Source organism: Lathyrus oleraceus, chromosome 4 (assembly GCF_024323335.1).
Source record: "Lathyrus oleraceus cultivar Zhongwan6 chromosome 4, CAAS_Psat_ZW6_1.0, whole genome shotgun sequence".
In the NCBI taxonomy this organism is placed as follows: domain Eukaryota; kingdom Viridiplantae; phylum Streptophyta; class Magnoliopsida; order Fabales; family Fabaceae; genus Lathyrus; species Lathyrus oleraceus.
The window spans coordinates 293,142,852-293,157,621 of record NC_066582.1 but is presented as its reverse complement, the minus strand read 5'-3'; the positions used below and the strand labels follow the sequence as shown (position 1 = coordinate 293,157,621).

General features: G+C 39.7%; 1 non-coding gene across 1 annotated transcript; it reads right to left on the bottom strand.

Moving 5' to 3' along the window:
* Positions 1-2,189: 2,189 nt before the first annotated feature.
* Positions 2,190-2,296, bottom strand: LOC127076931 (small nucleolar RNA R71). Its single transcript, XR_007786944.1, has one exon. It is a non-coding gene; the product is annotated as a small nucleolar RNA R71 (small nucleolar RNA).
* Positions 2,297-14,770: the final 12,474 nt, after the last annotated feature.

Genomic DNA, 14,770 nt, shown 5'->3' with positions numbered 1-14,770 from the left:
GATCGAGAAAAGGAGTGAAAAATAGCTAAAAACCCTAAAACTCGGCATTTTGTACTTGTGGCCTACCCCATGGCTGGCGCCATAGACCCTGCCATGACGTGTCCAAGCTCAACATCCCTCAACTGCCACGTTCCCCACTACTTCCACTAAGACGCTCAGATTGGCCTTGTGGCGGGCGCCCCAAGAGGAAAAGTATTCCCTCCCATTTTCAAGTTGAAGGGCATCATTTTCATTTCCATCTTTTTACTTGCTTATAAATAGAAACTCGAAATCACTTTTACAATCATCCAAACTTAGAGCAGAGGAAAACTCAGAGCAACTTTGTTTCACTTAGGCATATATTCAGTATTATAAAGTGGTAATGACTTCGCATTGGAGTGTTACCACAATTGTGTAAGTAAGTCTGTGATAGAGTCTGTAATCGAGTTTGGAGCACTTTGGAAGGAAGTTAATCCTGCCGCCATTTTCATTTCCGCTTTGCAATTTATTCAACCCTCCGATTGGAGCAGGTTTTTATTACTTGTCTTTATCTTATTTATTTTCCCGCACTCGCTTTACTTTATTTATTTCCTCGCACTCGCTTTACTTTATTTATTTCTTCGCACTCGCTTTAAATTATTTATTTCCTCGCACTCGCACTCGCTTTACTTTATTTATTTCCTCGCACTCGCTTTAAATTATTTATTTCCTCGCACTCGCTTTACTTTATTTATTTTCTCGCACTCGCTTTACTTTATTTATATGCTCGCACTCGCTTTAAATTATTTATTTCCTCACACTCGCACTACTTTTATTTACTTTCCCCACTCGCACTACTTTTATTTAAATTAATGCACTTTTACTTTAACATGTATAACTAAATTTATAAGGTTAGAATGTAAGGATCGTAATTGAACCGATAATCCGTACAATTGTTCGTAGAAACACTTAAGGGCTATTTTAAATTTCAATTTAAGTTTTCCCGCACTTCAATTCCGTTGGGTAAGATCGAAAGCCGTCCAGCGTCTATTTAAACTTAATTGTTTTTAACTATTTCAAAAACAGCGAAAGCGCTTTGTTTAGTTCATTAGGAGTTTTTAACTTAAGAAGAAAAGAGATTTTAAAACTATTTTCGGATGCGTTTATAAGTTTAGAGTCTGGTTCGTGAGAACCTCTTTTGGTTAAGAAATCCAGGTTATAATACTTTTCAACTTAGTCAAGACACTATATTTCTTAAAAATAGGTTTACTACTCTAACGCAATGCGCGCCTTTTTATAAGTGACAATAAGAGGGTTTGATTAGGGAGTACAACTCGGTTCTGAATACGCGAAAGTGACAGTTCCTGTTAAATTAGTTCATTTCAAAGTAGGAAACACTTCCCATAAGTAGTTTTGTTAGCAAGTACTGGGATTATTAATTGATTACGTGAATTACATTCGACCCTGTCTTTATTAATTGGACTTTATTCAATACTTTACTTTTCCTTGCACACCAAAAAAACACTTATTTTGATTGCCTTTGATAAACACCATAACAATAGATAATGATAGATTGACACTTGGTCTTTGTGGATTCGACAATCTTTTATATTACTCTGACGCGTTCGTATACTTGCGAAACACCGCCTCAAGTTTTTGGCGCCGTTGTCAGGGACCAATTTCGTCAAATTTCATTTGCATGTTGTTATATCTTTTAGACTTAGGCTATTTCCCGCCGGTCAATGCGAAGAACTCGCATCACCGGAAGTTTAAGCTTAGTATATCCTCTGGCGGAACCTGAACGTTACGCTCGCGCACGTTTATTCTTTCATAGAATTAAGAGAGCTATGGCCGAAGATCAAAACCAAAGACCTCTTAAGGACTTTGCTCAACCATCAAATGAAGAACCTAGTTCTAGTATAGTAAACCCAACCATCCCAGCTAATAATTTTGAACTTAAACCATCCCTGTTGCAACTAGTACAACAAAGACAATTCACAGGTCTCGCTACTGAGAACCCAAACCAACATTTAAAAATATTTCTTCAATTAGCAGACACTTTTAAAACCAATGGAGCTTATCCTGAGGCAATACATTTACGATTATTTCCTTTTTCCCTCAGAGATAAAGCCCTATCATGGTTAGATTCCCTTCCACCCAATTCCATTACGACTTGGGATAACCTTAGAAGAGTTTTTCTTGCTAGATACTTTCCCCCGAGTAAGACCGCCGTTCTTCGAAACCATATAACTAGATTTACCCAAAACCAAGGAGAATCGTTGTTCGAAGCTTAGGAGAGATATAAAGAGTTGTTACGAGCATGCCCACATCATGGTTTATAAAATTGGTTAATCATTCAAACCTTCTATAATGGACATCATTACAACACAAAGATGACCATCGACGCTGCCGCAGGCGGTGCTCTGATGAACAAACCTTATCCTGAAGCTAGTGCCCTCGTCGAAGATATGGCTCAAAACCATCAATCATGGGGAGTCGAACGAGCGACAGTTGAGAAGAAGGAAGCCCAAGGAGGAGTGCATGAACTAAGCTCTATAGACATGATGTAAGCTAAAATGGACGCATTAGCCCTTAAGGTCGAGCATATGTGCATAAACCCGAATATTATAGCCGCAGTTTCGTCGGATTGTGAGATATGTGGAAGCAAAGGACACCAATCTGCAGAATGCAGTCTATTAAACGAAACCCACTCTGAGCAAGTGAACTACACCCAAGGGAACCCATACTCGAATACTTATAACCTGGATGGAGGAATCACCCGAACTTCTCCTATAAAAACAATAACCCTATCCAAAATAATGCACCTCCGAGACCTAGTTATCAGGCCCCTAGATCAAATCAACCTATGCAACCTATACCACCAAAGCCGAGCCTTGAGAAAATTATGGAAGATTTTATCACCACTCAAACCCAACAAAACAAGGAGTTTATGAACCAAAACATTCATGTTAACGAATTGATTACCCAGTTAGGAACCAAGGTTGACCAAATAGTTACTCATACAAAGATGCTTGAAACCCAGATCTCTCAGGTAGCTTTAAACCAAGCCCCTCAGACTACACCTGGAGGACAATCCCCTAGACAACCTCAACAGAATCCGAGAGGACAAGCCAATGCCATTACCCTACGAAGTGGAAACGCTTATGATGAGCCACCAAACCCTAGATTGAGTGAACCCGAAACTTCTAAGGAATGTACCAAGCCCCCGGACGAAGTAAAAGAACCAGAGAAATCTGAAAACTAGGAAGGTCGAGAAAAAGGAGAAGAACCTAAAGATAAAACTTACGTACCACCCCCGCCATATAAACCACCTATACCATATCCGCAAAGACTCAAACAAACCCAGATCAATAAACAGTATTAAAAATTTATTAAAGTTATAGAAAAACTTCATGTAGAAATCCCTTTCATTGAAGCCACACCCAAATACCTTCTTATGCAAAGTTAATCAAAGACATCCTTACCAACAAACGTAGACTTAACGATCCGAAGCCCTTGGAACGTAATGCTATTTCCGAGGACAAATTAGCAAAGAAAGATAAAGATCCTGGATTTTTCTCCATTCCTTGCCTTTTGGGTAATCATGTCATCGAAAAAGCTTTTCTAGACTTAGGATCTAGTGTGAGCCTAATGCCTTTAGCAGTTTGTGAGAGGTTAAACTTAGGAGAATTACAGCCCACTAAGATATCACTTCAGTTAGCCGATAGATCTGTTAAATATCCGATAGGCATTTTAGAAGATGTTCCTATTAGGATAGGTCAGTTATTTATCCCTACTGATTTTGTTGTCATGGACATCAAAGAGGACAATGATATACCAATCCTTCTAGGTAGACCATTCTTATCAACTGCAGGAGCCATAATAGATGTCAAGAAAGGAAAGTTGACATTTGAGGTAGGTGACGAGAAATTAGAATTTATACTTTCGAAATTTCTTATGGCACCTGTGATGGGAGAATCGTGTTATGCCTTAGATATCATTGATGAATGTGTTAGAGAATTAGAACAAAAAGAAATTATAAAAACAATTAAGTTACCATCAACTCTCATAAGGGAAGATGATGACTTTAAGAAACCCTAAATCGATGATAACCTTTACGAATGTTTATCCCTTACCACAGATCCTATGCAATGCCCTAAGAAACCAACCTTAGAACTTAAGGAACTGCGTAAGAACCTGAGATATGAGTTCCTCAATGAAAAGATGAACCGTCCAGTTATAGTTAGTGCTATCTTGAGCCAAGAAGAAACGAACCAACTTTTAGACATTTTACGAAGATATCCCTCAGCCTTAGGATATAATATCTCTGACCTAAAAGGTATAAGCACATCCGTATGCATGCATCGGATTTCGCTCGAAGAAGATTCAAAACCCTCCAGGGAACATCAGAGAAGAATAAACCCAATAATGAGTGATGTTGTTAAAAAGGAAGTTCTTAAGTTACTTGAGGCAAGTATCATCTACCAGATCTCTGATAGTAAGTGGGTGAGCCCTGTGCATGTAGTACCTAAAAAGGGAGGCATCACAGTCGTGCAAAACGATAAAGGCGAACATGTAGCAAAACGTTTAGAAGGAGGATGGCGGATGTGTATAGATTATAGAAAATTAAATAAAGCAACTAGGAAGGATCATTTCCCTTTACCATTTATAGACCAGATGTTGGAGCATCTAGCCAGACACTCTTACTACTGTTAGAACCCCGAAGATCAAGAAAAAACTACCTTTACATGCCCTTATGGAACTTTTGCCTACAGATGAATGCCATTCGGCCTCTGTAATGCCCCAACTACTTTCCAATGCTGCATGATGTCAATCTTTGCAGATTACCTAGATGGTATCAAGGAAGTGTTTATGGATGATTTCTCGGTTTGCGGATTTGATTTCCATAATTGTCTCGCTAACCTTGAGAAAATCCTGGAGAGATGCGTGGAGGTGAACCTCGTGCTAAACTGGGAAAAGTGTCATTTCATGGTGACGAAGGAATAATTTTAGGACATATAGTTTCCGAAAAAGGTATAGAGGTAGATAAAGCTAAAATAGAAGTTATAGAAAACCTAAAACCACCAAAAACCATCAGAGAAGTCCAAAGCTTTCTTGGACACGCTGGATTCTACCGGCGTTTCATTAAGGACTTCTCCAAAATAACTAAACCTTTAACTGGACTTTTAATGAAAGATGCTGAATTCATTTTCGATGAAAAATGTAATGATGCATTTAATCTTTTAAAGCAAGCATTGATCTCAGCACCCATTATGAAACAGCCCGATTGGTCGGAACCTTTTGAGATAATGTGCGATGCTAATGATTATGTAGCTGGAGCCGTTCTAGGACAAAGGAAAGATAAAAAATTACATGCCATTTATTATGCCAGTAGAACCCTAGATGCTGCCCAACTTAACTACGCAACAACTGAAAAAGAATTACTCGCTGTAGTTTTCGCTATAGACAAATTTAGATCTTATCTAGTAGGAGCAAAAATTATAGTTTACACCGATCATGCTGCCATTCGTTACCTATTAAGTAAAAAAGTTGCCAAGCCCAGGTTACTCCGATGGATTCTATTACTACAAGAGTTTGATTTAGACATAAAAGATAAAAAAGGCACTGAAAATGTAGTAGCCAATCACCTTTCTAGGCTAGAACATCTAAAACCAGAACTAGTACCCATAAATGATGATTTCGCATATGATAGACTGATAGCTAGAGTAGAAACCATTGAAGATAATAACCTAGATCCTTATGAGCAACCCCAAAATTCCTTAGCAATAAGTAACATACCCTGGTATGCAGACTTCGTTAATTACCTAACTGCTGATATAGTACCCCCTGATCTTGACTACCACCACAAGAAGAAATTCTTCCACGATGTGAGAAACTTCTATTGGGACGAACCGCTCCTTTTCAAAAGGGGTAAAGATGGCATTTTTCGCCGTTGCGTTCCAGAAGAAGAGGTAAATAGTATTATCGAGCATTGTCATTCTGCACCTTATGGTGGACATGCGAGCACCTCTAAGACATACGCCAAGATTCTTCAAGCTGGCCTACTCTGGCCTACCATGTGGCGTGATGTCTATGCTTGCATTGTCAAATGTGATAGATGCCAACGCACTGGACACATTTCAAGGCATGATGAAATACCTCTAAGAAACATTCAGGAAGTAGAACACTTTGACGTATGGGGTATAGATTTCATGGGACCTTTCCCACCATCCTTAGGAAATAGGTATATCTTAGTAGTTGTAGACTACGTGTCTAAGTGGATCGAAGCTATAGCTACACCCACAAACGACACTAGGGTAGTAATCAAACTATTTAAAAACTATATATTCCCTAGATTTAGGACACCACGTTTAGTCATAAGTGATGGAGGATCACACTTTATATCGAGAATATTTGACAAACTGTTAAGAAAATATGGAGTTAGGCATAGAGTAGCAACACCATACCACCCACAGACTAGTGGCCAAGTAGAAGTATCTAATAGGGAGATAAAACAAATCCTAGAGAAAACTGTTTCTATTTCTAGGAGAGACTGGTCTCAGAAGCTTCAAGAAGCATTATGGGCCTACAGAACCGCTTTCAAAACCCCTATAGGAACTACTCCTTACCAACTAGTTTATGGAAAATCCTGTCACTTACCGTTCGAATTAGAGCATAAAGCCTATTGGGGCATTAAAACTTTGAATTTAGACTACCTAGCCGCTGAAGAAAAGCGTACCCTAGACATTCATAAACTAGAAGAACTTAGGCAATCTGCCTACGAGAATGCAAAAATATACAAAGAAAGAACAAAAGCCTATCACGACAAAAGAATAGTAAAGAAAAACTTCAATATAGGCGATCCTGTTCTCCTTTTCAACTCTAGGTTACGACTCTTCCCTGGAAAGCTACGCTCAAGATGGACTGGCCCATTCGAAGTATCCAAGATTCTGAGATCCGGAGTCGTGGAAATCAAGAACAAAACCTGTAGTTCATTCATTGTAAATGGACAACGACTGAAGCTCTATGAAGAAGGAGACATTCCAGCATACTACTCAAGCCACACCCTGATTGATCCACCAATTCCTACTACTACAGGTGTATAAATTCTAATCGTCAAGCTAATGACGTTAACCAAGCGCTGCGTGGGAGGCAACCCATGGTTTTTCTTTCATTTTACTTTTTCGCATTTATTTAATTTAATTTTAATTTTATTTTATCATATTTTGCATTGAGACTAAAATTTGAATGGTTTTCACTTTCAGGATCACTTTCTTAACTTTTACAGGATGCAGGATTTCGATGACATGCACGTGGCCTATAGAGACAATGCTCAGAGAGAGCGCTACGTCGCTCTATATCAGCGCCCTATGGCACCCACATGTTATCCTGATCAACACTGTATGGAGGCACTGGGTATCGAGCCGAGTATCCGATTCCTTAGCCACCAGCTTCACTGGGACGAGTTTGTTGATGACTTTAGTAACACCTACAGGAACCTGACATTGGAGTTCTTGAGTTCATTCGACTATGACCCATACTCTTGACCAGATGAGTATGCTGCATTCAGGCTCTTTGGAGTTGAATACTCTTTCTGCCAGAAAGAGTTCGGCGACCTATTGGGTTTCCAGACCACTCCTGATGCTATCCCGGAGACACCTATGGGATATTTTCTGGGTAAGGAGGTGGAGAAGTTTTGGAGTGATATATCAGGTGGCGGAAGCCAGGATCCATCTACGCAGCTATCTCATGTTATACATAACCCCGCCTTTAGATACTTTCAGATGATTTGGGCACATTCCTTCCTGGGAAGGCCAGATGCAGAGACACTACTGAGTGAAGAGGAGATCTACCTATTATTTTGTGCATCCCAGTCTGTCCCAGTAGCATGTGGGAACTTCTTGTTATATAGTCTCAGCGGTATCTCCAGATCTACCGAAGGAGTCATCCATGTGGGCAGAATCATCACGCAGATTGTTGTCGCTTTAGGTTTGTCTCGCAAGCTGTCACATCTCCGGATCTACTGTGGGTACACTACCATGGACATCGACTTCTGTTTGATCAAAGGGTTGATGAGAAGAGCCTCTTTCCACCCATGTCAGTTTCGATTGCTGGTCGACAATGAGGCTATCCATTATTTCACACTGCCAGATCCTATGATGACCAGTGTGCATGATCCAGCGAATTGGAGTTATGCTCTAGAGGGCCAGGAAGAGACCGTCGAGGAGCCGAGATTACCACCCATTGCTGAATACATGCCTACACCACCATCTCCCAGGATCACTATTTTCTCTAATAATCTTTCATTGCAGACCCCTGACATTCGCACTCAGATTGCTGAGTGTCGTAGAGAGATCGCAGAGCTTGGACAGGAGGTGGCTGACCTCACTTTACAGATGGGAGTGTCTGATCTCACCCATGCTACCAAAGCCGACTGTCTATATCAGGAGATCGCAGAGCTCAGGCAGGAGGTAGCCATGCTCCGTGGATCCTCTCAGGAAGACGACATCCCTACTATATGATCTCACCATTCCATCTTATTTTATCTTTCTTTTATTTTATTTTATTTCTCGTACTTACATAACTCATTTTATATTATCGCATTTTGAATATTATATAAACTATGTCTATACATTGATATTTCTACTTTTATCTATATATGTCTTATGTTTTTTTTTTTTGCATTTTTTATTTTATTTATTTATTTATTTATTAGTCTAATAATTATTTTTTGTTTCACTTTCATTTTTATTTTTACTTTTATAAAATTATGCAAGTCAATGATGCTAGGAATTCACAAGACAAATGCTATCCGGACCCCTCAAAGCCAAAAGACAAGAGAAGCCCAAGCCAAAGGACCAAAATCCGGCCCAACTAGATTTTTCCTTGTGGCGCTCGCCATAGACCCTGTGGCGCCCGCCACAGCGTTTGTAAAAGGTCGGGGCAAAACCCCTTTCTTCACCATTTTCACACCTTACAACCTTCCAAACCTATTTTTTCACCTTGGAAAAACATCCTTGAACCCCCAAAAAGCTCATACTTTTCTACTCATCACACTGTACAAATCATTTTTCCGATTTCCATTTTAATTTTCATCCGTCGGATTTCGTAAAAATCCAACCTTTTCACATTCCACTTCATCTTCTTCCTCACTTTTCAAGAGCTTCCAAATGCAGTTTAACTGATTCATTCTTCGAGGAGGGAAACCGGGGGATAGACAAAGAAAAATTATCGAACAGTTGCAAAATCGGGAGATCCTCCCGACAAGGTATGTTGATGAAAATTGTCTCTACACTTTAGGTATCTATCATAGCATATTTCATTTATTAGATAACTTAGGTTTGCATAATTTCTTTTCCAACAAAGAACCCACCTATGAGCGATTGACAATTGAATTCTAGAGTTCCTTAATTTATATTGTCAACCCTAACACTGCTAGCACAATTGGTACTGTCATATTTAGAATGTTTGTTGTTGAATATGAATTCAGTACCGACGAACTAGCCAGCTTGTTAGGAATCCCTCATGGGGATGGTGCTATTTGTGAGGCCCCTTTGGATTCAGAGTGGTCAGTTGAGGTATTTTCCTTCTGGGAGAGATTATCAAACACTTCCATATACTCTTTTGAAGGAGTTGTTGCCTCAACTATCCATAACCCGACCATCAGAGTTTTTAGATATTTGTTGGCATGCATTATTTTTGGCCGGGAAAATCCAAATAATGTTAATGCTAGAGAGCTTCTATTTTTGCAAGGAAGCCTCACAAATAGACGAATTAATTCGGTCCCGTTCATGCTTGCTCATATGACTTTAACTTTGAATAAAGCGGGACCGATTTCTTTTGGTGGATTGATTACATCTATTGCTCGGGCGCTTAACCTGAACAATGAGATGGCTACCCTAAACCCCTTACCTCCTCGCACAATTAACCTAAAATTTCTGAGAGACATGAAAGTGTGCCGTTTGAGGAGAGAAGGAGGCTATATGCTTATGGTTCATGGTGTAGCCATCCCATCTGTTGTTTTACCGTGCACTAGACGTACAGATGTACGAGATGAAAGGAATTGGACCTACGCTTTAGATGCCCCACCTGTTTTGGGTCCTCTTCCTCCTAACATTCCTGATGAGGCGGAACATGACACTGATGATGAATATGATTGGAGAGAGAGATCTCCCGTACCCCATGTGTCCCCCCATCATCCTTCACCACCACACACCGCACCATCTTCTTCTTCTGCAGGTACCACTCCTAACTTTTATATTACAGAGGAGATGTGGCGTGACCACATGGCTAGAGAGCAAAGGCGTGACGACCTACTCTCTACCATCCAACAACAGCTGGCGAATAACATGAGCTTCATGCAAGAGTCGCAGCGGAGGACAGACATGTCCTACGATACTGTTCTACAGTCCCTGCAAACGATCACAGATACACAAGCCCGTCAGCAACACTACCACCAGAGACACATGACACTCATTGAAGCCACTCAAGGTTCCATTACGGGTAACCTTCGAGAGGTGAGGACCGCTCAGAATGCCCTGCAGGCGAGGATGGATCAGAGAGACCGTCGTTGTACCCGATCCCGTCGTCCACCTCAGGATGGCGAGGGCACTAGTTGTCAGCAATAGGTTGTCAGGTAACTCTTCCCTTATCTTATTTCGAAACATTGGGGACAATGTTCGATTTAAGTGTGGGAGGAGACTCTATCTCGTCTTTTCTTTATTGTTTTTCTCGTTTTTTTCTTTATCGCTTTTTCTTTGTTGTTTTTAGATAAGTTTATTTCTTTTTATTTCCTTTTAGTTGTTTATTTTTCCTTTTAGTATAACGCATGAGTCTGACGAGTCACCAAATATAGTAGATCTTTAGTACAATCCTACCTCCCCATACCTTTAGCCCCACCGAATTTTTTTTTGCAATAGAAAATAGTGTTATTCCGAAAGTTTTCAGGTTTTAAAGACATGTTTTGAGTAAGGATGCGGTGACTTGGGAGAACTTTGCGAAATATCAGTATTATTTTAGCACCATAGACTTCGTAAATATAGGAACTACTCCCGAAACCCCATATACCATGGCCTTAATCATCATTTCCGTATAAGTCCTCAGTGGTTTATCTCAGCAGTCAGCTCCGGCCTAAGCATCCTCTACGTAGGGGACCGATGCAAATAAGTGAATGATCCAGGAAAACAAAAAAATAAAAGAAAGCAAAAAGTCAACTCCGGTATAGGTGACCCTCACAAAGTCATTTAAACCAAAGAATTGTAAAAATTTGCTACAAAAAAGAAAAAAGAAAAAGAAAAAGAAAAAGAAAAAGAAAAACTTACCCACTGATAGTTGGTTCAGAGGTATCTGGCACTGAACTCGGTAGGGCGGATTACGATCCGATCCCCCACAACTACAGTTGGGTCCAATAAAAGGGTTTACACATATTTATGTGCCAGACGCCCCATGCTCAGATCATAATCACTAACAGGCCACTCTACTATGAAGAATGTACGGATAACGGGCTTAATGTGATTGCGCCTGAATGAAAAGGACACAAAAAGAGATGAAGTGGCGGGCCTAGGTATTGTGGGATAATATGGGTTGGTTAATATAGGAATGAAGTTTATGTCCATATTTGCGGATTAGTGTCATCATGATACCCTTAGTTCACTCAGTTAGTACCTATCACTACATCCCGACTTGAACTTAGAATTTTTACCTGAAGCACTCGTTTACACAAATTTTCTTTTATGAGTCTTTTTTAGTGTTTTGCTTGAGGACAAGTAAAGGTTTAAGTGTGGGAGAGTTTGATAACACTGAAATTTACCGTATTTTCGACTCCGATTTCACATGCATTCTAGTTGTTTTATTGTGTTATTGCTATGTTTTCCTTTGTTTTCAGGTTTTTACTTTAATCGGAGCCCCGACCGAGAAAAGGAGTGAAAAAGAGCTAGAAACCCTAAAATTCAGCATTTTGTACTTGTGGCCTACCCCATGGCTGGCGCCATAGACCCTGCCATGACGTGTCTAAGCTCAACATCCCTCAACTGCCACGTTCCCCACTACTTCTACTAAGGCGCCTCAGATTGGCCTTGTGGCGGGTGCCACAAGAGGAAAAGTTTTCCCTCCCATTTTCAAGTTGAAGGGCATCCTTGTCATTTCCATCTTTTTACTTGCTTATAAATAGAAACTCGAAATCACTTTTACAATCATCCAAACTTAGAGCAGAGGCAAACTCAGAGCAACATTGTTTCACTTAGGCATATATTCAGTATTATAAAGTGGTAATGGCTTCGCATTGAAGTGTTACCACAATTGTGTAATTAAGTATGTGATAGAGTCTGTAATCAAGTTTGGAGCACTTTGGAAGGAAGTTAATCCTGCCGTCATTTTCATTTCCGCTTTGCAATTTATTCAACCCTCCGATTGGAGCAGGTTTTTATTACTTGTCTTTATCTTATTTATTTTCCCGCACTCGCTTTACTTTATTTATTTCCTCGCACTCGCTTTACTTTATTTATTTCCTCGCACTCACTTTAAATTATTTATTTCCTCGCACTCGCTTTACTTTATTTATTTCCTCGCACTCGCTTTAAATTATTTATTTCCTCGCACTCGCTTTACTTTATTTATTTCCTCGCACTCGCTTTACTTTATTTATTTCCTCGCACTCGCTTTAAATTATTTATTTCCTCGCACTCGCACTACTTTTATTTACTTTCCGCACTCGCACTACTTTTATTTAAATTAATGCACTTTTACTTTACCATGTCTAACTAAATTTATAAGGTTAGAATGTAAGGATCGTAATTGAACCGATAATCCGCACAATTGTTCATAGAAACACTTAAGGGCTATTTTAACTTTCAACTTAAGTTTTCCCACACTTCAATTCCGTTGGGTAAGATCGAAAGTCGTCCAACGTCTATTTAAACTTAATTGTTTTTAACTATTTCAAAAACAGCGAAAGCGCTTTGTTTAGTTCATTAGGAGTTTTTAACTTAAGAAGAAAAGAGATTTTAAAACTATTTTCGAACGCGTTTATAAGTTTAGAGTCTGGTTCGTGAGAACCTCTTTTGGTTAAGAAATCCAAGTTATAATACTTTTCAACTTAGTCAAGACACTATATTTCTTAAAAATAGGTTTACTACTCTAACACAATGCACACTTTTTTATAAGTGACAATAAGAGGGTTTGATTAGGGAGTACAACTCGGTTCTGAATACGCGAAAGCGACAATTCCTGTTAAATTAGTTCTTTTCAAAGTAGGAAACACTGCCCATAAGTAGTTATGATTGCAAGTACTTGGATTATTAATTGATTACGTGAATTACATTCGACCGTGTCTTTATTAATTGAACTTTATTCAATACTTTACTTTTCCTTGCACACCCAAAAAACACTTATTTTGATTGCCTTTGATAAACACCATAACAATAGATAACGATAGATTGACACTTGGTCTCTGTGGATTCGATAATCTTTTATATTACTCTGACGCGTTTGTTAACTTGCGAAACACTGCATCATGATACGTAGAACTTTATCCATCTTTGGTTCTCAAGAACCTAATCCAACTAAGAAACCCTCCACAAATTCCAGAACCACTTCCGTGGTGGTATAAACCTGAACTCCGTTGTGCTTTTCATCAAGGGGCACCCGAACATGATATTGAAAATTTCTATCCACTCAAGTATGAGGTTCAGAAGCTGATGAAGACTGGAATGGTGTCCTTTGAGGACCGTGCGCCTAACGTGAAAGCAAATCCATTACCCGCCCATGGAAATTCTTCTGTTAATATGGCGGATGGTTGTCCTGGCGAGTTTAAAGTTTTTGATGTTCGTTTTATCCTAAGGTCCTTGGTGCAGATGCATAAGGAAATTTGCTTGGTGAGTGATTGTGAGCATGACCACAAGGGTTGTGTTGTTCGCAGTGTTAATTCAAGGGGTTGTGAAGTTGTGAAAAAGGACATCCAGCGACTGGTGGATGAAGGCATGATTCATATTTTTCAATCTCATCATGTAGATGATGATGTAAATGTCATAGTGCCCATTTTCAAGCAGCTAGAGAGATTGGTAATTCAATTTGATAGCAGCGACAGTAACAATGTCAGCAATAGATCAGTATCTTCGTTGGTTATACAGTTAGCGGGTCCAGTCCCGTACTCATCTGATAAAGTTATTTTGTATCAGTATAATGCTACAATGATGATGGATGGTCAGGAGGTCCAGTTGCCAAGGACCAGTTATGTGGTGAACATTGCTGATGATACCAAGGTGACCCAAGGTGGTCGTGTGTTTGGGCCGGTGTTCCCAAAGGGTAAAGCAGAATCGGTTGTTAGTAAGAAGGTAAAAGTGCCTACTGTGGATCCGATTAGTGCTTCAAAGGGTAAGTCTGGTGAATCCAGCGATTTGAAGGCTAATGATGATGATGAGGTACTTAGATTGATCAAAAGGAGTGAGTTTAATATGGTGGAGAAGCTGCTCCAAACCCCCTCAAAAATCTCAGTGTTGTCTTTGCTCATGAATTCAGAAGCGCCTAGAGAAGCACTGTAGAAAGTTGTTGAGCAAGCTTTTGTGCAACATGATGTTACAGTGGATCATTTTGATCATCTTGTGGCTAACATCACTTCCTGAAACAATCTCAGCTTTTGTGATAAAGAACTCCCTGAGGAGGGAACTCTTTCTCTTATGTTGAAACTGATGACGAGGTTGGAACTCCATTCCAAGCCTTATCTATTGCTACTGAAAAGAGAGTTGGGGCACCTATGTCCTCATTGAAAGATGCAAAAAAGGATTGTAGAAGAAGGCAATGTTGATTAGTGGGGGCG